At 37.1% G+C, this 25,489-nt stretch overlaps 1 long non-coding RNA gene across 1 annotated transcript in view; it reads left to right on the top strand.

Moving 5' to 3' along the window:
- LOC123848208 (uncharacterized) overlaps window positions 1-25,489 on the top strand; it is a 239,536-nt gene that overhangs the window by 132,129 nt on the left and 81,918 nt on the right. The window contains exons 2-3 of the long non-coding RNA XR_006791704.3: window positions 16,436-16,494; window positions 16,646-16,740. This is a non-coding gene — a long non-coding RNA (uncharacterized LOC123848208). The remainder of the gene's footprint in view (window positions 1-16,435; window positions 16,495-16,645; window positions 16,741-25,489) is intronic.

Here is a 25,489-nt window from a genome sequence, read left to right as displayed (position 1 = left end):
CATACTCAATGGTGAAAAACTAAGAACTTTTGCTCTAAGATCAGGAACAAGACAAGAATGTCCACTCTTACTACTTTTATTCAACATAGTACTAGAAGTCCTAGCCACAGCAATCAGATGAGAAAAGGGAATAAAAAGCATCTAACTAGGAAAGGAAGAAGTAAAATATTCACTATTCACAGATGACATGATACTATATATAGGAAATCCTAAAGACCCTACCAAGAAACTACCAGATCTGATAAATGAATTCAGTAAGGTTGCAGTATAGAAAATTGATAGAAATCCATTGCATTTCTATTTTTTAAAGTAAGCTCTATGCCCAGCATGGAGCTAATGCAGGACTTGAACTCATGGTCCTGAGATCAAGACCTGAGCTGAGATCAAGAATCAAACGCTTATCTGACTGAGCCACCCAGGCACCCCCCAAATCCATTGCATTCCTATACACTAATAATGAAGTAGCAGAAAGAGAAATTAAAAAACAATCCCGTCTACAATTGCACCAAAAGTAATAAAAGACTTAGAAATAAACTTAACCAAGGAAGTGAAAGACCTGTATGCTGAAAACTATAAAACAGTGATGAAAGAAATCAAAGATGACACAAACAAATGGAAAGATATTCTATGATCATAGATTGAAGAACGAGTATTGTTAAAACATCCATGGTACCCAAAGCAATCTAAGATTTAATGCAATGCCTAACAATAGACTAACAGCATTTTTCACAGAACTAGAACAAATAATCCTAAAACTTATATGGAACCACAAAAGACCCTGAATAGCCAAATAAATCTTGATAAAGAAGAACAAATCTGGAAGTGTCATAATCCCAGATTTCAAGATATATTACAAAGCCATAGTACTCAAAAAAAAATATATGGTTCTGGAACAAAAATAGACTCAGTTCAATGGGACAGAATAGAGACCCAAGAAATAAACCCATGATAATATATGGTCAATCAATCTTTGACAAAGAAGGCAAGAATATGTAATGGGAAAAAGACAGTCTCTTCAGCAAACGGTGTTGGGAAAACAGGACAGCTACATGAAAAAGAATGAAACTGGACTAGTTTCTAACACCATATACAAAAATAAACTCAAAATGGATTAAAGACCTAATTGTGAGACCTGAAACCATAAGTATCCTAGAAGAGAGCACAGGTAGTAATTTCTCTGACATTGGCCATAGCAGCATTTTTAAAACTGTCTCCTAGGGCAAGGGAAACAAAAGCAAAAATACACTCTTGGGAATACATCAAATTAAAAAGCTTCCACACAGCAAAAGAAACAATCAACAAAACTAAAAGACAACTTACCGAATGGGGAACAATATTTGCAAATGAAATATTTGATAAAAGGTTAATATCCAAAATATATAAAGAACTAATACACCTCAACACCAAACCAAACCAAACCAAACCAAAACAAGAACAAAACCCAAATAATCCAATGAGAAAATGGGCAGAAGATATGAACAGGCATTTCTCCAAAAAAGATGGCCAACTGACAGATGAAAAGATGCCCAACATCACACATCATTAGGGAATGTAAATCAAAACCACCATCAAAAGGCACAAGAAACAACAAGTATTGACAAGGATGTGGAGAAAAAGGAAACCTCATGCACTACTGGTGGAAATGCAAACTGGTGCAGGCACTGTGGATAACACTATGGAGATTCTTCAAAAAATTAAAAATAAGAGTTACTATATGATCTCATAATTCCACTACTGGGTATTCCCCAAATAACAACAACAACAAAAGAACCCATAATGCAAAATGTGATGTTTAGTGTATGTATACATTGTAAAATGATTATCTCAATTAGGTTAATTAACATATACATTACCTCACAGTTACTAGGTTTTATGGCAATGAAAACACATAAGTTCTACTTAACAAATTTCAAGTGTACAATAAAGTATTATTATCTATAATCACCATGCTATACATTAGATATCAAACTTACTTATCTCTTAACTGAAAGTTTGTACCCTTTGACCAACATTCTTCATTCCTCTTTCTGTTTCTTTGCTCTTGAGTTTATGCTTGCTGCTCTTTTTCTTTTAAACATCAAATTTAAAGATGAACTCAAAATTTTCACAGTCTTCAGAGAAATCCAATTCAATATTTTATGAATTCAATATCTTTTCAAAGGTTTAGGGACTATAGAGCCAAGGATGTCACCTTCTACCATCTTGCTTGCCTCATGCCTCTATGGTCCTCTACAAGTTCTCCTGAGCTGGGAAATGAATTCTGTCTCCTACTTCAGCTGAACTTGTGGGGAACAGCTGCACAAGGTCAGTTCTTTTCCCAAATTCTCCTGAATTTGGGGGGATATAACATTCTGTAAATTGTTAAATTCTTCTTCTAGGGATGTTTTAGTTGATTCTGACAGAAGCTAAATTCAGTTATTGGGGTAAAATGGGAATTTATTGATTCATAACACTGAAAAGTCTAGATGTAACATTGGCTCAGAGTTTGATCCAGGAGTTCTCATGACCTCATCATGACTAGATTTTTCTCTGATTTGTCTTTGCTTTCCCCAGTATTGTTTCACTCACAGGTGGGCTCTGTTTTTGTTTGTTTCTTTTTTTGTTTGTTTTTAATGGTTTTAGTTTTACATTTCATTCCTGTAGTTATTTATTTTTACTGAATTTTCAAAGCATCGATGTATGACAGGTGAATATTTTACAAAGTTGGTCTTTTGCCACAGATTGGTTCCTGGATCAGTGGCTAACCAACTGTGGGACCTGGAGCAAGTCACTTAACCTGTTAAGTGTTAAACCTGTTACATGGGAATAATACTGCCTGTCTCAGAGGATTTTTATAAGATTAGATAAGTTGATTTATATCTTGGATACTTTTAACTGCTATTTTTTGATTGTGGTAAAATATACATAACCTAAAATTCATTCTTTTAACTATTTATTTATTTATTTATTTATTTATTTATTTATTCAATTCAATTTAATTAACATATACTGTATTATTAGTTTCAGAGGTAGAACTCAGTGATTCATCAGTTGCATACAACACCCAGAGCTCATTACTTCAATTGCTCTCCTTAATGCCTGTCACCAAGTTACCCCATCCCCCTACCCCCGTTCCTTCCAGCAACCCTCAGTTTATTCCCTATAATTAAGAGTCTCTTATGGATTGCTTCCCTCTGTTTTCCTCTAATTTTATTTTTCCTTCCCTTCCCCTATATTCATCTGTTCTGTTTCTTAAATTCCACATATGAGTGAAATCATATAGTAGTTGTCTTTCTCTGACTGGTTTATTTTGCTTAGCATAATACCCTCTAGTTCCATCCGCATCAGTGCAAATGGCAAGATTTCATTCTTTTTGATGGCTGAGTAACATTCCATTGTGTATATATACCACATCTTCTTTATTCATTCATCTGTAGTTGGACATCTGGGCTCCTTCCATATTTTGGCTATTGTGGATGTTGCTGCTATAAACATTGGGGTGCATTTGCCCCTTTGAATCACTATGTTCGTATCCTTTGGACAAATATATAGTAGTGCAATTGCTGGGTAATAGGGTAGCTCTATTTTTAACTTTTTGAGGAACTTCCATACTGTTTTCCAGAGTGACGGCACCAGTTTGCCTTCCCAACATCTGTATAAAAGGATTCCTCTTTGTCTGCATCCTTGCCAAACTGTCACTTCCTGAGTTATTAATTTTAGCCATTCTGACAGGGGTGAGGTGGTATCTCATTGTGGTTTTGATTTGGATTTCCCTGATGCCAAGTGATGTTGAGCATGTTTTTATGTGTCTGTACTCCATTTGTATGTCTTCTGGGAGAAATGTCTGTTCATGTCTTCTGCCCATTTTTTAACTGGATTATTTGTTCTTTGGGTGTTGAGTTTGATAAGTTTATTTTTAAATTTTATTATGTTATGTTAATCATCTTACATTACATCATTAGTTTTTGATGTAGTGTTCCTTGAATCATTGTTTGTGTATAACACCCAGTGCTCCATTCAATACATGCCCTCTTTAATACCCATCAACAGGCTAACCCATCCCCCATCCCCCTCCCCTCTAAAACCCTCAGTTTGTTTCTCAGAGTCCATAGTCTCTCATGGTTCATCTCCCCCTCCGATTCCCCCCCACTTCATTTTTCCCTTCCTACTATCTTTTTTTTTTTCTTTTTTAACATATCATGTATTATTTGTTTCAGAGGTACAGGTCTGTGATTCATCAGTCTTACACAATTCACAGTGCTCACCATGGCACAAACCCTCCCCAGTGTCTATCACCGAGCCACCCCATCCCTCCCACCCCCCACCACTCCAGCAACCGTCAGTTTGTTTCCTGAGATTAAGAATTCCTCATACCAGTGAGGTCATATGATACATGTCTTTCTCTGATTGACTTATTTCGCTTAGCATAATACTCTCTAGTTCCATCTATGTTGTTGCAAATGGCAAGATTTCATTTTTTTGATGGCTGCATAATATTCCATTGTATATATATACCACATCTTCTTTATCCATTCATCTGTTGATGGACATCTTGGCTCTTTCCACAGTTTGGCTACTGTGGATATTGTTGCTATAAACATTGGGGTGCACGTACCCCTTCGGATCACTACATTTATATCTTTGGGGTTAAATACCCACTAGTGCAATTGCTGGGTCATACGGTAGCTCTATTTCAACTTTTTGAGGAACCTCCATACTGTTTTCCAGAGTGGCTGCACCAGCTTGCATTCCCACCAACATTGTAGGAGGGTTCCCCTTTGTATGCATCCCTGCCAACATCTGTCGTTTCCTGACTTGTTAATTTTAGCCATTCTGACTGGTGTGAGGTGGTATCTCATTGAGGTTTTGATTTGGATTTCCCTGATGCCGAGCGATATTGAGCACTTTTTCATGTGTCTGTTGGCCATTTGGATGTCTTCTTTGGAAAAATGTCTGTTCATGTCTTCTGCCCATTCCTTGATTGGATTATTTGTTCTTTGGCTGTTGAGTTTGATAAATTCTAATAGATTTTAGATACTAGCCCTTTATCTGATATGTCATTTGCAAATATTTTCTCCCATTCTGTCAGTTGTCTTTTGGTTTTGTTGACTGTTTTCTTTGCTGTGCAAAAGCTTTTTATCTTGACGAAGTCCCAATAGTTCATTTTTGCCCTTGCTTCCCTTGCCTTTGGCAATGTTTCTAGGAAGAAGTTGCTGCAGCTGAGGTCAAAGAGGTTGCTGCCTGTGTTCTCCTCTAGGATTTTGATGGACTCCTGTCTCACATTGAGGTCTTTCAACCACTTGGAGTCTATTTTTGTGTGTGGTGTAAGGAAATGGTCCAGTTTCATTCTTCTGCCTGTGGCTGTGCAATTTTCCCAACACCATTTATTGAAGAGACTGTCTTTTTTCCATTGGACATTCCTTCCTGCTTCATCGAAGATGAGTTGACCATAGAGTTGAGGGTCCATTTCTGGGCTCTCTATTCTGTTCCATTGATCTATGTGTCTGTTTTTGTGCCAGTACCATGCTGTCTTGATGATTACAGCTTTGTAATAGAGCTGGAAGTCCGGAATTGTGATGCTGCCAGCGTTGCTTTTCTTTTTCAACATTCCTCTGGCTCTGCGGGGTCTTTTCTGGTTCCATACAAATTTTAGGATTATTTGTTCCATTTCTGTGAAAAATGTGGATGGTATTTTGATAGGGATTGCATTGAATGTGTAGATTGCTCTAGGTAGCATTGACATCTTCACAATATTTGTTCTTCCAATCCATGAGCATGGACTATTTTTCCATTTCTTTGTGTCTTCCTCAATTTCTTTCATGAGTATTTTATAGTTTTCTGAGGACAGATCCTTTGCCTCTTTGGTTAGATTTATTCCTAGGTATCTTATGGTTTTGGGTGCAATTGTTAATGGGATTGACTCCTTAATTTCTCTTTCTTCTGTCTTGTTGTTGGTGTATAGAAATGCAACTGATTTCTGTGCATTGATTTTATATCCTGCCACTTTACTGAATTCTTGGAGGAGTTCTAGCAGTTTTGGGGTGGCGATTTTTGGGTTTTCCAAAAATAAAGTATCATATCATCTGCAAAGAGTGAGAGTTTGACTTCTTCTTTGCCGATTCGGATGCCTTTTATTTCTTTTTGTTGTCTGATTGCTGTGGCTAGGACTTCTACTACCATGTTGAAAGGCAGTGGTGATAGTGGACATCCCTGCCGTGTTCCTGACCTTAGGGGGAAAGCTCCCAGTTTTTCCCCATTAAGAATGATATTTGCTGTGGGTTTTTTATACATGGCTTTTATGATATTGAGGTATGTTCCCTCTATCCCTATACTCTGAAGAGTTTTGATCAAGAAAGGACTCTGTACTTTGTCAAATGTTTTTTCTGCATCTATTGAGAGGATCATATGATTCTTGTTCTTTCTTTTATTAATGTATTGTATCACATTGATTGATTTGTGGATGTTGAACCAACCTTGAAGCCCAGGAATAAATCCCACTTGGTCATGGTGAATAATTCTTTAAATGTACTGTTGGATCCTCTTGGCTAGTATTTTGGTGAGAATTTTTGCATCCATGTTCATCAGGGATATTGGTCTGTAATTCTCCTTTTTGATGGGGTCTTTGTCTGATTTTGGGATCAAGGTAATGGTGGGCTCATAAAATGAGTTTGGAAGTTTTCCTTCCATTTCTATTTTTTGGAACAGTTTCAGAAGAATAGGTACTAATTCTTCTTGAAATGTTTGGTAGAATTTCCCTGGGAAGCCACCTGGTCCTGGGCTCTTGTTTGTTGGAAGATTTTTGATGACTGCTTCAATTTCCTTAGTGGTTATGGGTCTGCTCAGATTTTCTATTTCTTCCTGGTTCAATTTTGGTAGTTTATACATCTCTAAGAATGCATCCATTTCTTCCAGATTATCTAATTTGCTGGCATATAGTTGCTCATAATATGTTCTTATAATTGTTCATATTTCTTTGGTGTTGGTTGTGATCTCTCCTCTTTTATTCATGATTTTATTTATTTGGGTCATTTCTCTTTTCTTTTTGATATGTCTGGCAGACAGCATATCAATGGGTCTTATTTTTTTATCCAATCTGATTCCCTGTGTCTTTTGAATGGGGCATTTAGCCCATTTACATTCAGGGTAACTATTGAAAGATATGAATTTAGTGCCATTGTATTGCCTGTAAGGTGACTCTTACTGTATATTGTCTCTGTTCCTTTCTGGTCTATGTTACTTTTAGGCTCTCTCTTTGCTTAGAGGACCCCTTTCAATATTTCTTGAAAGGCTGGTTTCGTGTTTGCAAATTCTCTTAGTTTTTGTTTGTCCTGGAAGCTTTTTATCTCTCCTTCTATTTCAATGACAGCCTAGCTAGATATAGTATTCTTGGTTGCTTATTTTTCTCATTTGGTGCTCTGAATATATCATGCCAGTCCTTTCTGGCCTGCCAGGTCTCTGTGGATAGGTCTTTTGCCAATCTAATGTTTCTACCATTGTAGGTTACAGACCTCTTGTGCCAAGCTGCTTTCAGGATTTTCTCTTTGTCTCTGATACTTGTGAGTTTTACTATTAGACATTAGGGTGTGGACCTATTTTTATTGATTTTGAGGGGGATTCTCTGTGCCTCCTGTATTCTGATGCCTGTTCCCTTCCCGAAATTAGGGAAGTTCTCTGCTATAATTTGCTCCAATATACCTTCTGCCCCTCTCTCTCTTTCTTCTTCTTCTGGGGTCCCAATTATTCTAATATTGTTTCATCTTATGGTATCACTTATCTCTCAAATTCTGCCCTTGTGATCCAGTAGTTGTTTATTTCTCTTTTTCTCAGCTTCTTTATTCTCCATCATTTGGTATTCTTTATCGCTAATTCTCTCTTCTGCCTCATTTATCCTAGCAGTTAGAGCCTCCATTTTTGATTGCACCTCATTAATAGCCTTTTTGATTTTGACTTGGTTAGATTTTAGTTCTTTTATTTCTCCAGAAAGGGTTTCTCTAGTATCTTCCATGCTTTTTTCAAGCCCAGCTAGTATCTTTATAATCGTCATTCTGAACTCTAGTTCTGAAATCTTACTAATAGCTTTATTGATTAGGTCCCGGGAAGTCGGTACTGCCTCTTGTTTTTTTGTTGAGGTGAGTTTTTCTGTCTTGTCATTTTGTCCAGAGGAGAATAGATGAATGAGAGAACAAACCTGCTAAGAGGGTAACAATGACCCCAGAAAAATATACACTAAACAAATCAGAAGAGACCTGAAACTGGGGGAAAAGAAAGGGAAAGAAAGAAAAAAGAAAAAGAAAAAAAAAGAATATGATCAAATATGATCAGGCTGGTGCATAGATCAGTGCCACACACTAGATTTTGGGTGTATTTTGGTCTGTTAGAAGAAACTGCCTCCCAAAATTTTTAAAAAAGAAAAACTTATATATGTACAAAAATAATGGAAAATACAATGAAAGGATGGAATATGACTGTAAAGATGAAAATCATAAAATACTTTATAAAACGAATTGATAAGATAAGAAGTTGGTTGAAAAAAGAAAGAAAAGAAATTTTAAAAAAAAGGGAGAGAATGTGATCAGGCTGGAGACTAGAACAAAGCCATACACTAGAGATTTAGGGTATATTTTGTTCTCTTATAAGAAACTGTATCCCAAAATTTTAATGAGAGAACAACTTATATATATACCAAAAATAAGGTTAAGTACTATGAAGGTCTAGAATATGACTCTAAAAATGAAATAAAAAAGCTTTTTGAAAAACGGATTGATAAGATGTTGGTTGAAAAAGGGAAAAAGAAGAATTAAAAAGATAGCAAAAGGAAAAAAAGAAAATTAAAAAAATTAACTTTGAAAGACTAAAGTATCATGGGTAAAAAAGCCATGAATTCTATGTGCTGTATTCCCCTAGCACTGAAGTTCTGCCTTTCTCATTGATCGGTAAACTTGGTCTTGGCGATCTTCTGGGGGAGGGGCCTGTTGCCGTGGTTCCCAAATGTCTTTGCTGGAGGCAGAATTGCCCTGCCATTGCCGGTCTGGGCTAAGTAATCTGCTTGGGTTTGCTCTCGGGAGCTTTTGTTCCCTGCAAGCTTTCTGTACAGCTTTGGAGGACGAGAGTGAAAATGGCGGCCTCCCAGTCTCTGCCCTGGAGGAGCCGAGAACTTGGGGCCCCACTCCTCAGTGAGCCCCCAGAGAAAAGCAGTCAATCACTCCCGTCTCCCCGGTCTCCGGCTGCACTCCGTGCTCACCCGGCAAGTGACTGAGCATTTCTATCTCTGGCACCTGACCCCATGTGGAGCCTCCAAACCCAGCAGATCCCTGCAGTGCGCTCCCACGCCACTTCTCCCAGGGGAGGCAGGTGAGTTTCCCCAGATCTGCCGCTTTTTGGGTCCCTGCTGGAGGAGCAGTGGCCCGACTGTGCGGGGGATCACAGTTTATGGCAACCCCGAGCTGAGAGCTCGCTCCTCGGCTCTGTCTCTGCAGCTGGCTTCCCGGCTCCAATACCAGGGAGCTCTGCTGCACTCAGGCACCCCCGGTCTTTCTGTGACCCCTGAGGGTCCTGAGACCACACTGTCCCAGCGAGGGTTCCACCCCCCGCTTAGCCACTGGAGTGACGTCCCTCAGCGAAGCCAACTTCTAAAACTTCCGATTTTGTGCTCTGCTGCTCTATCACTTGCCAGAAATGGCTAGGGGAGGTCCCCTCCCCTGCCATCTATCTTCCCTAATATTGCCTCGGATTCACTTCTCCGCATGTCCTACCTTCCAGAAAGTGGTCACTTTTCTGTCCAGAGGGTTGCTGTTATTGTTTTCTTTGATCTCCTGTTGAGTTCGTAGGTGTTCAGAATGGCTTGATCCCTATCTAGCTGCTGAATTCCTGGGACCAGATGAAATTTCGGTCTCCTGCTCCTCCGCCATCTTGCTCCTCCCCCAAGTTTGATAAGTTTTATATAGATTTTGGTTACTAGCCCTTTATCTGGTAAGACATTTGCAATTATCTTCTCCCATTCTGTTGGTTGTCTTTTGGTTTTGTTAACTGTTTCCTTTGCTGTGCAAAAGCCTTTCATCTTGATGAAGTCCCAATAGTTTATTTTCCTTTTGTTTTTCTTGCCTTTAGAGACATGTCTAGTAAGAGGTTGCTGTGGCTGAGGTTAAAGCAGTTGCTGTGTTCTCCTCTAGGAGTTTGATGAATTCCTATCTCATATTTAGGTTTTTCATCCATTTGAGTTTATTTTTGTGTATGGTGTAAGAAAGTGGTCCAGTTTCATCCTTCAGTGTGTGGCTGTCCAATTTTCCCAACACCATTTGTTGAAGAGACTGTCCTTTTTCCACTGGATATTCTTTCCTGCTTTGTCAAAGATTAGTTGACCATAGAGTTGAGAGTCCATTTCTGGGTTCTCTGTTCTGTTCCATTGATCTCTATGTCTGTTTTTCTGCCAGTACCACATTGTCTTGGTGATTATAGCTTTGCAATACAGCTTGAAATCCAGAATTGTGATGCCACCGACTTTGGTTTTCTTTTTCAACATTCCTTTGGCTATGTGGGGTCTTTTCTGGTTCCATAGAATTTTATAATTGTTTGTTCCAGCTCTGTGAAAAATGTTGATAGTATTTTGCTAGGGATTGCATCGAATGTGTAGATTGCTTTGGGTAGCATAGACATTTTCACAATATTTGTTCTTCCAATCCATGAGCATGGAATATTTTTCCATTTGTGTCTTCCTCAATTTCTTTCATAAGTGTTCTGTAGTTTTCAAAGTACATATTTGTTACCTCTTTGGTTTGGTTTATTCCTATGTATCTTATGGTTTTTAGAGCAATTGTAAATGGGATTGATTCCTTGATTTCTCTTTCTTCTGCCTCATTGTTAGTGTATGGAAATGCAAATGATTTGTCTGCATTGATTTTGCATCCTGCAACTTTACTGAATTCCTGTACCAGTTCTAGCAATTTTTTGGTGGAGTCTCTTTGGTTTTCTATGTGGAGTATCATGTTGTCTGTTGACTTCTTCCATATCAATTTGGATGCCTTTTATTTCTTTTTGTTGTCTGATTGCTGAGGCTAGGACTTGGAACTATGCTGAACAACAGTGGTGAGAGTGACATCCCTGTTGTGTTCCTGACCTTAGGGGAAAAGCTCTCAGTTTCTCCCCATTGAGGATGATATTTGCTCTGGGTTTTTTTTATATGGCTTATATGATATTGAAGTATGTTCCCTCAATCCCTATACTGTGATGACTTTTTATCGAGAAAGGATGCTGTATTTTGTCAAATGCTTTTTTCTGCATCTATTGAGAGGATCGTATTATTCTTGTCTACTCTTATTAATGTGGTGTATCACATTGATTGATTTGTGGATGTAGAACCACCCTTGCATCCCAGGAATAAATCCCACTTTGTTGTAGTAAATAATCCTTTTGATAGTTGGATCCTATTAGCTAGTATCTTGGTGAGAATTTTTGCACCCATTTTCATTAGAGATATTGGTCTGTCATTCTCCTTTTTTTGGTGGGGTGTTTGACCTTGGAATCAAGGTAATGCTGGGATCATAGAATGAGTTTGGACGTTTCCCTTTCATTTTTGTTCTTTGGAACAATTTCAGAAGAATACAAATTAATTCTTCTTTAACTGTTTGGTAGAACTCCCCTGGAAGCCATCTGGCCCTGGACTTTGCTTGTTCAGAGATTTTTGATTACAGATTCTATTTCTATGCTGGTTATGGCTCTGTTCAGATTTTCTCTTTCTTCCTATTTCAGTCTTGGTAGCTTATATGTTTCTAAGAATGCATGCATTTCTTCAAGATTATCCAGTTTGTTGGCATATAATGGCTTATAATATTCCCTTGTAATTGTTTGTATTTCTTCTGTGTTGGTTGTGATCTCTCCTCTTTCATTCATGATTTTATTTATTTTGGTCCTTTCTCTTTTCTTTTTGATAAGTCTGGCTAGGGGTTTATTGACCTTATTAATTCTTTCAAAGGACCACCTACTAGTTTCATTGAGCTGTTCTACTGTTTTTTTGCTTTGTTTTGTTTTCTATATCATTGATTTCTGCTCTAATATTTATTATTTCTCTTCTGTTGGATTTAGGCTTTATTTGCTGTTCTTTTTCCAGTTCCTTTAGGTGTAAATTTAGGTTGTACATTTGAGACTTTTCTTGTTTCTTGAGAAAGGGCTGTATTGCTATATAATTCACTCTGTATTGCTATATAATTCTCTCTTATGCCTTTTCTGTGCCCCAAAGATTTTGGACTGTCAGGTTTTCATTTTCATTTGCTTCCATGAATTTTTAAAATTCTTCTTTAATTTCCTGGTGACCCATTCATTCTTTAGTAGGATGCTCTTTAAGCACTATATATTTGTGTTCCTTCCAAATTTTTTCTTTTGATTGACTTCAAGTTTCATAGCATTGTGGTCTGAAAATATGCTTGGAATAATCTCAGTTTTTTGTACTGGGTGAGACCTGATTTGTGGCCCAGTATGTGATCTATTCTGGAGAATATTCCATGTGCACTTGAATAGAATGTGTATTCTGTTGCTTTAGGATGAAATGCTCTGAATATACCTGTTAAGTCCATCTGGTCCAGTGTATCATTCAAAGCCCTTGTTTCCTTCTTCATCTTTTGCTTACATGATCTGTCCATTGCTGTGAGTAGGCTGTTAAAATCCCCTAATATTATTGTATTATTATTAATGTGTTCTTTAATTTTGTTATTAATTGGTTTTTATATTTGGCTGCTCCCAAGTTAGGAGCATAAATATTTACAATTGTTAGATCTTTTTCTTGGATAGGCCCTTTTATTATGATATAGTGTCCTTCATTTCTTGTTACAGTCTTTGGTTTAAAATCTTGTTTGTCTGATGTAAGGATGGCTACTCCAGCTTTCTTTTGATGTCCATTGGCATGATAAATGGTTATCCACTCTCTCACTTTCAATCTGCAGGTGTCTTTGGCTCTAAAATGAATTTCTTGTAAGCAGCCTATAAATGGGTCTTTTTTTTTAAAATCCATTCTGATACCCTATATCTTTTGATTGGAGCATTTAGTCCATTTACATTTAGAGTAATTATTGAAAGATATGAATTTAGTGACGTTGTATTACCTGCAAAGTCTCTGTTGCTGTAGATTGTCTCTGTTCCTTTCTGGTCTTTGTTCATTTTGGTCTCTCTTTCCACTCAAAGCATCCCTTTTAATATTTCTTGCAGGGCTGGCTTAGTGTTCATGAATTACTCTAGTTTTTGTTTGTCTGGAAACTCTTTTTCTCTCCTATTCTGAATGACAGCCTTGCTGGATAAAGTATTCTTGGCTGTGTATTTTTCCCATTTAGCATGTTGAATATATCATGGCAACCCTTTCTGGCCTGCCAGGTCTCTGTGGACACATTTGCTGCCAGACTTATGTTTCTACTCTGGTAGGTTAAGGACCTCTTGTCCTGAGCTGCTTTTAGGATTTTCTCTTTATCTTTGAAATTTGCAGTTTCACTATTATATGTTGGGGTGTTGACCTATTTTTATTGATTTTGAGGGGGGTTCTCTGTGCCTCCTGGCCTTGAATGCCTGTTTTCCTCCCCAGATTAGGGATGTTCTCAGCTATAATTTGTTCAAATTAACCTGCTGTCCCTCTCCCCCACTGTTCATCTTTTGGGACCCCTATTATTCAGATACTATTTTGCTTTATGGAATCACTGATTTCTCGAAGTCTTCCTTTGTGATCCAGTAGTTGTCTTTATCTCTTCTTTTCAGCTTCCTTATTCTCCATCATTTTGTCTTCTATATCATTGACTCTCTCTTCTGCCTCATTTATCCTTGCTGTTAAAGCCCCCAGTTTTGACTGCATCTCAGTAATAGCATTTTTAATTTCAACCTGATTAGATTTTAGTTCCTTTATTTCTACACTAAGGGATTCTCTAGTGTCCTCTATGCTCTTATCAAGCCCAGCTAGTATCTTTATAATCATTGTTTTAAATTCTAGTTCAAACGTTTTATTTATATCCATATTGATTACATCCCTGGTGGTATTACCTTCTGTTCTTTCTTTATGGGAGAGTTTCTCCATCTAATCATTTGTCCAGAAAAGGAAGGAGGAAAGAAAAAATTAAAAAAAAAAAAAAAACAGCAGCAGCAAGAATAACAACTTCAGGAAATGTTTCTGGTGTAAGGTGTGTACACTCTGTTGTGTTTTGGCTTCCCACTGTTCCCCACAGTTTCCCACTGTTCCTTCCTCTACAGAGTTCTTCCTTGCTTGTAGTGGGGAGTGTTTGGACCTTTAAGTATGTGTGCTTTGATTTGTTTGTCAAGATAAGCCAGTAAAAGAAAAAGGAAAAGAAAAGAAGAAAAAACAAAAACAAAAACAAAAACCAAAAACAAAGCCTGATCCAAGACAAGAGAAAAGGAAATGGAACAAAAATGCAAACAAATGGACAGTTAAGTATATGCCTGATTCTAAAAAATAAGAAGGAAGGAAAGAAAAAAGAGTGGGGAAAGAAGAAAAGAGAGAGAGAGAAAAACATGCCTGATCCAAAAAATAAAAGGACACAAAACAACCAACAAATGAACAAAAGATTATAAGCCTGAAAGAAAAAGGAAAAAAATAAAGAGAAAAGAAAATAAAAGAAGAAAATATATATGTAAAATAAAGTATAAATAATAAAAAATAAGAAATAGAAAAATAAAAAATTTTAAAAATTTTAAAATAATTTAAAAAAGAGAAAAAAAGGAATAAACCCTGGTCCTATTTCCACTGGAAGCTGATGTTTTGGAGCTTTCTCTAATCAGTAGAATTGGTAAATGTGGGAGTCTGTGTTGGTTTTCTGAGTGGAGGACTGCTGGGCTGGCTCACAAGCTGACTTGCCCTTGTAAAGATGTCCCTGCCAGGCTGGGGGTGGTTGTGAGGGAGTGGGGGGTGGAGTTTAGTGTAGGGGGACTCCAGCCTCCACTGGAGGCACTGTGTTTCACTCTGAAATCAGACTGTGCTTGTGGGCGGAAGGAGGGAAGAGTTGGGGAAGAGGAAGAATATGGCATCACCCTGCCCTCTTGTCCCTGAGGAGTGGAACTCCTCACCACAGCTATTCAGGGGGCCGTCTTAGAAAAGCAATCTTCTGTGTTCCAGGCTTTTGTCCCTTCCCTACCCTTAACCTGTGCCTGGGCTGCTGGAGCACCTAGAGCCACAGATCTCCTGTATTTTATCTCTGACCTGTGTCTGGGATTTAAAACTCCATGGTTTTTTGTTTTTTTTTTTTTTTTTAAGATTTATTTATTTATTTATTTATTTATTTATTTGAGAGAGTGAGAAAGAGTACATGAGAGGGGGGAGGATCAGAGGGAGAAGCAGGCTCCCTGCTGAGCAGGGAGCCCCATGCGGACTCCATCCTGGGACTCCAGGATCATGACCTGAGCCGAAAGCAGTTGCTTAACCAACTGAGCTACCCAGGTGCCCCTCAAAACTCCAAGTTTTAAAGGGACTGGTAATGTGCAGGCCCACTCCCATCCTTGGTGGGAGATTCCAGGCATGCCCAGCACTGTCCCAACCCGGAAAAACCACCACACAGCGCGTGCATAGAGGCTGGAGTTTATTGAAATGCTCAGCGAAAAGCTGGAACCAGGTTATTGGCCATCTGCACTCGACTCAGTCTTCTATTCCTTTCTGTCCTAGAAGAGCAATTGCAGAGGCTTGAATCTATTGCAGTAGACAAGGAAAATGGGTGACCGGGTTATCTGCAATCTGCTTCAGTATCTGCTTTCTACTTAGTTCTGCAGCAGAAAAGCAGTCACTCAGCACGCATACAGAGGTTTAAGCCTATTGGCTTACGGTGAAAAGTTAAGAGGTTTTCTGCCCTCTGTGTGCACCTCTGATCCTGCTGCTGAACACTGCTCAATGGCTCTCTGGTTAGCCTTTTGTCCTTGGAGAGGCAGAATACACTCTTCCAAATGCTTTCTGGGAAGCGGAGCAATCTCTCCGCCATGCAATCCAGGAGATCTCCTCACCGCGGTTTATTATGTGGTCCGCACTTGCTGGGCTCTTTCTCCCTCTTCCTGACTTTGCTGCGTGAAAAATGTTCCCTCCCCTTCACAGTTGCTTGGCTTTCCTCTCCCCCAGTTAATGGCTCTGAATCTTGCCTCTGCCATGTTCTCTCCCACCAAATGTGCAGATTGTTTCCTTAATCCTCAGATCTCTTCCTAGTTGTTCAAAATAGTTGAATGTTGATATAGCTCTATTCAAAAGAACAGGCAAGTTCAGGGTCCCCCTACTACTCCGCCATCTTAACTCCTCCTATTTTAACTGTTTTTAAGTGCACAATTCCATGGCATTAAGTATATTCACCATATTGTGCAGCCATCACCATTATCTATTTCCAGAACTTTTTCACCTTCACAAACAAAACTGTGTACCTTTACATAATAACACCTCCTTACCAGCCCCCTCCCCCAGCCCTTGGTAACCTCTAGTCTACTTTTTGTTTCTATACAGGTGCTGATTTTATAGTGTCTCACCCCTTTACAGTGCCAGTTCAGTGACTTATGCAAAAGGTGAGTTTTTTCTGCAACTCAGTAATTTTCACAAAAGCTCCAGTTTGATCTCAGTTGGATCAAGTTGGTCACATACCCATCCTTAAGTCAATCTTTGTGACCACTGGGATTGGCCAGAACTGTGACATGTGTATACTCCTGTGTTTTGGAGATGGGACCATTCTTACATTTCCACTTGAACCATATGGACTGAAGATGGTGGACTTTGGCATCCAAAGAAGAATCAACAAGCTATCAGAATTGGAGGTAAGCTGGGATTGAGGAAGTTACTGGGCAGATAGACCCCATCACTATCTGGCCTACACACATATGTTCATATGGATGAGGTAACTTTCCTAGTGTATGATTCTCCAAAAGGAAAGAGCATGCTTTGTATTTTTTATCTCCTAAGGGTGAGTTAATCTACTCACTCAAATGTGACTAATTTGTCACATACAAGTAAAAATGCAACTTTAATTTTGATTGGAAACTTTTGTTATGGTTGGGAAAGGACACTATATAAATGTCCATTATATAAAATTTTTAGAACAAAGAAAAATTATTAAATTCATAATTCCAATTTTTGGTAAATAAAAGGAGGATATAAGGAAATACAAGCAGGGAGAGAAATACATAAAAGGAAACATCAATGGAGATTGAAAAGTTCTTTGGTTAGGGAGAGAGGACGCAGATTAGCAGTGGTAAATTATTCTTCTCAAAATTTAAATTTTATTTGAACTTCTGAGCTAGGTATTCCAATTATTTTTTTTTACATAAAATTTTTGGATCAGGATTAGTAAATATGGGACATTAAATTGCTATTTCCTCCTTTCTGAATGTATGGCAGGAATTGTTAATCTATCTTGGCACTCCTGGGGTGCCTGGGTGGCTCAGTTGGTTAAGTGGCCAACTCTTGATTTCAGCTCAGGTCATGATCCTGGGGTCCTGATATTGAACCTCATGTTGGGCCCTGTGCTCAGTGGGGAGTCTGCTTGAGGATTTTCTCTCTCCCTCTTCCTCTGCCCCTCCCCCACTCACATGCATGCTCTCTCTCTCTCTCTCTCAAATAAGATTTAAAAAAATCTTAAAAAAAATATATCTTGGCACTCCATTCCTCTGAGTTTGTATGTGGCCTTAGAATGTTATTAAGTAGTTACTCTAGATAGCCACCACCAAATAATCAGAGTTCAAATGCAAAATGAAACCTATTTGCTATCCTAGTCTGAGAAGCTCATTCTGCCCAGATATATAGGACTGTGGCCAGGGATACATTGGCAGAACGCAGAACAGTATTATTACCTTGAGAACTGGATAAAATAGACCTAGAGTTGGGTACAACCTGCAAATTGGGAATTCTTCGTTCATGAAATACAAAATTGTGACATACACCCTGAGCTATCTTGGAGCAGTTAAGACTATTCCACTTCAGGATTATGCCAGGAGGCCAATAGGATAGCCAGCATTTCTTGCCTTTTCCCACTGCAGATGAAGAGCATTCAACTGCCTGATTCTGGAAGCGATATAGTGGTCATTGGAATTTCCTGACTCTGAACTAAATGAACACTTTTTTTTTTTTAAGATTTTTATTTATTTGACACACACACACACACACACACAGAAAGAGAGAGCACAAGCAGGGGGAGTAGCAGAGGGAGAGGGAGAAGCAGGCTCCCCACTGAGCAGGAAGCCCCATGTGTAGCTCGATTCCAGGACTCCAAGACCATGACCTGAGCTGAAAGCAGATGCTTAAATGACTGAGCCACCCAGGCGCCCGAAAGTGAATGCTCTTAAGCTGATTAATTTGAAATCATAAGAAAGAGGATATTACCCAAATTTTTATTTTTTGGGGGTAAAAATATTGATTAAATTTTGTAGAAGTTTTCATTTGGAATTTCAAAAGCAGCCACAAAAGTAGAAGGTTGAATATTTTTTTTATTTTTTTTATTTATTTATTTATTTTAAAGATTTTATTTATTTGAGACAGAGAGAATGAGAGAGAGAGAGCACATGAGAGGGGGGAGGGTCAGAGGCAGAAGCAGGCTCCCTGCCGAGCAGGGAGCCCGATGCGGGACTCGATCCAGGGACTCCAGGATCATGACCTGAGCCGAAGGCAGTCGCTTAACCAACTCAGCCACCCAGGCGCCCTGAATATTTTTTTTTAAAGATTTTTTTTTTTTTGACAGAGAGAGAGACAGTGAGAGAGGGAACACAAGCAGGGGGAGTGGGAGGGGAGAAGCAGGCTTCCTGCCGAGCAGGGAGCCCAATGTGGGGCTGGATCCCAGGACCCTGAGATCATGACCTGAGCCAAAGGCAGACACTTAATGATTGAGCCACCCAGGCGCCCCAAAAGGTTGAATATTTTTTAATCAATATTTATTTAGTTGGAAAACAGAAAAATGACCACAGGAAGTCAGAATTACTTCAATGATAAAAAGAATGAAACTGCAAAATTACTAGAAGTACATAATGAGTCTTTGTTTTGTTATCTTCCTATCCATACTTAAATGTATTTTTCAGGAAAAAATATTTTTTCCTCAAGATTTGTACCAAGGATCATCAATACTCCATTTTCTCTAAATTATACTAATTAGATAATGTATCATATATGTTAATCAATTTTTCACTTACATAAAAATCCAATTACTTTACAGAAATTAATATAGAAAATAGAGCATGCCAGTGCTCTATTAAAGACATGATGAACAACAGATAGTATAAGAAACTTCCATCAAATTTTGCTGAGTATGTATAAGAATATATATATTTTTAAGTTATTTTCCCTAATGCTTAATGGTTTTTCATTTCTTAGCTGATTTTGGGAATTGGAAGTTAAAATGATCAAGTAGCTTTCAGGAGTATACCCTCTGTCATTTTCAGTGGTAGAAATACTAGGTAAATGACAAAACACAAAAATAGCTAATTGTTTATAACAATGATCAGAGGATAAGCTTCCACTAATATTGATGCTGGAAGGAGAGATAATCTTCCTTTAGCTTCCTTTTTATAAAACAAGTACTTGACTGAAGTGTTTGTATATAATAACATCTATTCAGAAACTAAAGATGACTACTAATACTAGAAAACTGGACCTGATAATTTTTCCTGTGTTGTATATGTTTTTGATTCTTTTTTCCTGTAGTTAAGTTCTTTGAGAATCATAATGTGTGATGTTCATAGAAATCTCCTATAGCCAGTGTCTGCAGAACTGAACCTATTCTCACACTATGCCTTCAGGTTGGGCTGATCCATGTACATATCATGTGTCCAATATACAGCAAAAATCCTGGACCTTTGCTCCTTTTCAGGATCCTGCTCAATTCTGTGCTTATCTGATTCCTAAAATTTTGGCTTCATGTCCTGTTCTTTTTCTTGCACCTCTTTACTTCTTTGTGTAACTCTTAGCACTCTGCTTAGACATGTTTTTTCCTAATTTGCTTTGAGGTCCCTTACTTCCAACTGTTTGATCGCCCAAGCCCAGAAGAGCCAACCGAGTTACTAATATGCTTGGCCTTAATCCTAAAGGGCCTGAATAAATCTCAGCAAGGTGTAAGCAAAGAGATTGCAGTTCCAGATTCTGACGGTTGTTTATCCTGGTTCCCTAGGCACTAACTTGATGAGGAAGACAAATGAGGCTCTCTTCTATACCTAGGGATATGAGTTTCTGAATAATGATTAAGACATATATTCCAGATGCCTCTGTCAGATACATAACCAGTATTATCAGATGCATTACTTCCTTTGAATATGAGATTATACAAATATTGTTGTAACTCAAGAGGACCTTGCTTGGAAAGAACTCAGAAGATGGAGTGATCTGGAACATGAACTAAGTATGGAGAATAAGTTAGGATGCATGGCCATAATGAAACTAAAATATTTTTAAAGGATCAGTGATAAATTTAGAGGCCAGAGGAAGAACCAAGAGTTTTGAGCCAAAGCTCAGGATTCAAGAACATTCAGCACTGAGCATGGAATGGGGTGTCACATTCTAGAAGCCTAGGCTAGCAATGTAAATTGCAGTTCATGGAGCTGAGAACAACTGTACAAGAGGCAAGATCTTGGAGGAAAATTAAAACAATAGTAGTTTATCCAGTTGAGTCTATTTATTTAATATTTATTTTTTCTTTTAATTGAAATATAGTTGGCACACAATGTTACATTAGTTTCAGGTATACAACATAGTGATTGGACAAGGCTATACATTATGCTAACACTCACCACAAGTGTTACTATCCAACTCTTTACAATATCATTGGTTATATTCCCTGTACCTTTCATCCCTGTGACTTATTCATTCCATAACTGAAAGCCTGTATCACCCACTCCCCTTCACTCATTTTGCCCATTCCTCTACTACCCTTCCTTCTGGCAACTGCCAGTTTGTTTTCTGTATTTATGGGTCCAACTGAATCTTAAATACAGAGAAGGGAGATTCAAAGAGAATAGAATAGGACAAATATTTGGGAAATGAGGTAAAATTTAGAGGATTTAATGTGCTGGTGGGTATATGATGGTCACCTGACTCTGAATTTATATACCAAAATGTTATAGATCACAAAAACCCCAATTACTTGAAACCCATGTTTTCTGCATAAATAAAGAAGATTATACAAATCTTAAACTCTTGTATATAAGTAAACAAATGCCTAAAAGTGCTACATCTTGCTTTGTAGCTCACCTACATGGAGAAGGTTGGGTGGAGACAGTGGAGGTCATAAAGAAAAGTGGATGGAGTTAAAGATTCTGATGGGAAGATGAAACATAAAACTATCCTCAGAAAAATAGTTTCACACTGAACAGAAAAAGACTGAAAGCAGTCTTTTAATCTGGTAAGTAAGAGCATTGGCTTACACAAAATTAAAAGACAAAGACAGTGAATATACCACTTCCAGGGTAGAAGGGGGAGGATAAAAGAGTCACCTCTTGGAGACTGTTTGGCCAAGGAAAACCAAGAAAAAGAGTAGGAAATCCAGTGTCCTGAAGAAACAAAAATGAATCACAAAGTCAGAAGCCACAACACCTTTTCTTCCTCACCCCTAAAGGGCTATTGACTAAAGAAATTGAAAATCACTATATCATCAGAAGTGTGTGCTTATGGGGCACCTGGGTGGCTCAGTTCATTAAGTGCCTGCTGTCAGCCCAGGTCATGATCCCAGGGTCCTAAGATCATGCCCTGAGTCAGGCTCCCTGCTCAGCAGGGAGTCTGCTTCTCCCTCTCCCCCTGTTCCTGCTCTCTCTCAAATAAATATTTTTTTTAAATTAAATACATTAAAAAAAGTGTGTGCTCATGAATGAAAAATCTAGTTTGTCAATCAAGACTTTCTTTTCTGTCTGTTCATACCATTGTTTAGCTAAAGAGAAAAAAATATTACAAAATAAACAGAAAATGTCAGGTGGCATTCAAAAAAGCTATTATAAGAAGAAAAGATAAAATGAGAACAAAACATTTTAGCTGATGAAAATCTCTCCACCAAAATAACCACAAAGCAGAAGAAAACTGTAACCCAATACTTCAAATCATTGAAGTACTGATTTTTAAATCAGTATTTGATTTGTATATATACTTGAGGATATATATATCCTCAAATAATGAACAAAAATAAGAACAAAATCTCCAGAAAACAGAAAGATATGAAACAAATGTTTACAGGAAAGAAACTGAAGAAAAAGAAAAAAAAATATATTTTTGAAATGAAGACTAAATGACAAGGTACTCAAAGGAAAATAGATTCAGCTGAAAATTTAGCAAGGGTGAATGAAGGAAGGTAGTTAAACAAGTTCAAAATAAAAAAAGTAGAAAAAGAATGAAAAAGTAAAAGAAGATAGAAGATAGGCAAAGAAGATCCAATATACATATAATTGTAGTCTTTGTTGAAGCTACAGAAAAATATCCTAAGGACTTTTAGTCTAAAAGACCAAGTTACAGAGAAAAGAAAATCAGGTTAGTGTTAGTCTTCTCTGTAGCAATATATTAAGCAAGAGAAAATGGAGCAGCATTTTCAAAAAATGCAAATGAAGGAAGTATGAGCCAAGGTTATTTCCATCATCCAAGCAGTTCCTTGAGAATGAGGGCGACATAAAAAACGGCTTAAAAAATGCAGGGACCTAGAGAATACTGATTCATACCAGCACTTCCTGAAGAATCTACCAGAGCAGGAGTTGGAAAAATTTTCTGGAAAGGGCCAGATAGTGAATATTGTAATTTGGTGGGCCACATACACTTTATTCTTTCTTTTCCTCTGTTTCTGCTCATCCTCCTTTTCTTTTTTTTTAAATTAAAAAATTTTTTACAAACATTTAAAAATTTACAAACCATTCTTAGATTGAGAACTATACATGAGAGCCATACAAAGATAGGCCATATAGGCTGGATTTGGCCTGTGGGTCATAGTTTGCTGACTCCTGTATTAGAAGATAAGATGATGAGGGAAACAGCAAACTGATAGTGAGCAGTGAATATATTTAGTTGTAAATTTAAAATTAAAACAAAGGTAAGGACAAGGGTGGAAAACAATATGAATGTTATATGGTCAGACAAAGTAGGTATCTACAAAGTAGGAGGGAATGTAGAAAGAAGGAAGAAAGTAAATAAGCTCATATGTATGATTGTTGAAAAGGCAAGGATCAAAGGGTGTGACTTAAACCTGACAAACCAAAGAGTAGGAAGTTAAAAAGGAACTAAAAAATTCTGAAAGGTACCAACATAAAAGTTATGAAAAGAAAAATACAAACTTTTCTAAAAACTAAGAAATTAAAAACAAAAGACTCCAAGCAACAAAGAGAAGTAAATACACTGTTTACTCGTAATTATAACATAAAATAATATGATAGAATGGAGGCCAAATATAACAGTAATATAAATGTGAATGGGTTTAAATCAGCTATTAAATGAAAAGCTTTAAAGCTGCCTGACAAATCTAAATGCAACTTTATGCTATATATAATAAGCACCCTTAAAACAAAATAACAGAAAAATGCTAAATAAAAGTCTGAGTAAAATTATACCAGATAAATGGAAATAACCAGAGAACAAAAGTTGTAGTACTCATATTAGATAAGATAAAATCCATGACATAAAGCAAGGGTTGGCAAATGATGGTCCAAGGCCAATTCTAGCCTGCCACCTCTTTTTGTATGGCCCATAAGCTAAGAGTAGCTTTTACAGTTATATAAAAAAACAAATAAAAAAGCAAAATAATAGTGTTTTATGACATGAAAATTATGTGAAACTCAAATTTTATGCTCCAAAATAAGGTTTATCAGAACACAGGCATGTTCATTTGTTTTATGCATTTTTTATGGCTGCTTTCATACTCCAGGCAGAGTTGAAATAGTCTCAATGGAGATTGTATGGCCTACCAGTTTAAAATATTCATTATCTGGCCTATTACAGAAAAAAAACAAAATTGACAGCCCCTGCCAGGCCGCATCAGTTATAACAACCAAGGACAGTTTAAAATGATAAAACCACAATTCTCAATGAAGTTATAATAGTTACTAATATCTAGACACAGTAACTGTCTTAAGCAGAAACTACAAGATAGTCAACACAAATGGATAGAAACACAAGTACAGTAAAAATGGAAGACTTTAACATATCATTTTCGGTTCAAGAAAGAACAAGTAGGTAACAAATACAAAAGGATATAAAAGACCTACACCAACAACATAGTAAGGTAGATCTTATGGTTACATATCAAACTTGATTTTTTGATTATATAGGATACACTTTATTCTAAAGTGCCCATGATACATTGACAAAGATCAGTATATATTAGGTCATAAAAATGCATCAGTGAATTTCATGAAGTAGAAATAATACAAATATTTTTTCATAACAGTAAATAATACTAAAAATAACTTAAAAAGTATAGAAAAGTCTATCAGGAAATAAAAATATCCCTTTCTATTAGACAAAACTTGGGTGAAGGGAAAAATACAAACCATACTGAGATAAAAACAATGAAAATAGTATATATATCAGAATGTATGAGAAACATATACAGGAAAATTCAGTGCTTTAACTACTTATATCAGTAAAATAAAAGAATAAAAATAAATACATTGAGTCCTATCTGAATGCTATAAAACAACAGCAACAAAGTAAACTACAAGAAGGAAGGAAAAATAATATTGATAGAAAATAATGAAATAAAAACATGAAAACTTTGACAAATTAGTCAATCAATGCTGGTTTTGTTTTGTTTTGTTGTAAAGTAAACTCTAGGTCCAATGTGGGGTCGCATACTCTACTGATGGAGCCAGCCAGGCTCCCTGGGTTTTGTTTGTTTGTTTGTTTGTTTTGTTTTTTAATAACAAAATAGACAAAGCACTAGCTAGCTTGGTCAATTAAAAAGGATAAAAAAACTAAAAGGAAACAGAATGCAAAGAAATCAGAGAGGGAGACAAACCATGAGACACTCTTGACTCAGGGAAACAAACTGAGGGTTGTGGATAAGGAGGAGGGTGGGGGGATGGGGTAACTGCGTGATGGGCATTAAGGAGGGCATGTGATGTGATGAGCACTGGGTGTTATATGCAACTAATGAATCATTGAACATTATATCAAAAACTAATGATGTGCTATATGTTGGCTAATTGAATTTAAATTTAAAAAAACTAAAAACCATTGAGAGTGAAGAAATTTTACAAATCATGAATACACTTTTACACAATTTATGCAATAAATTTAGAAACATGATAAAATAATTTTAAAAGTATATAATTTACCAGTATTGACCCCAAATATAATTTATCAATGTTGACCCCCAAAGCAAAAACATGGCAATTTCCATAGAGAAATCAAGAAAATCATTGAGTATCTACTTTACTCACTGAAAGAAAATTGCCAACCAGACTGGATTATTTCCTAATGGATTTCAATCAAGTCTTTAAAATCAGAGAATCCCACTGATACATAAATTATTCCAGTGTAGAAAATGAAAAATAATTCCAAAATATATATGAAGAAAGTATAACTTTAATTTTGGTTTGAGAGTGTATCTTTGATTTGAAA

This window comes from Mirounga angustirostris, unplaced genomic scaffold, assembly GCF_029215605.1.
Source record: "Mirounga angustirostris isolate CCGP_5_RB_7025 unplaced genomic scaffold, mMirAng1.0.hap1 SCAF_2, whole genome shotgun sequence".
Classification (NCBI taxonomy): Eukaryota; Metazoa; Chordata; class Mammalia; order Carnivora; family Phocidae; genus Mirounga; species Mirounga angustirostris.
The sequence above is the reverse complement of the archived record's forward strand: the minus strand, read 5'-3'. Positions and strand labels throughout refer to the sequence as shown.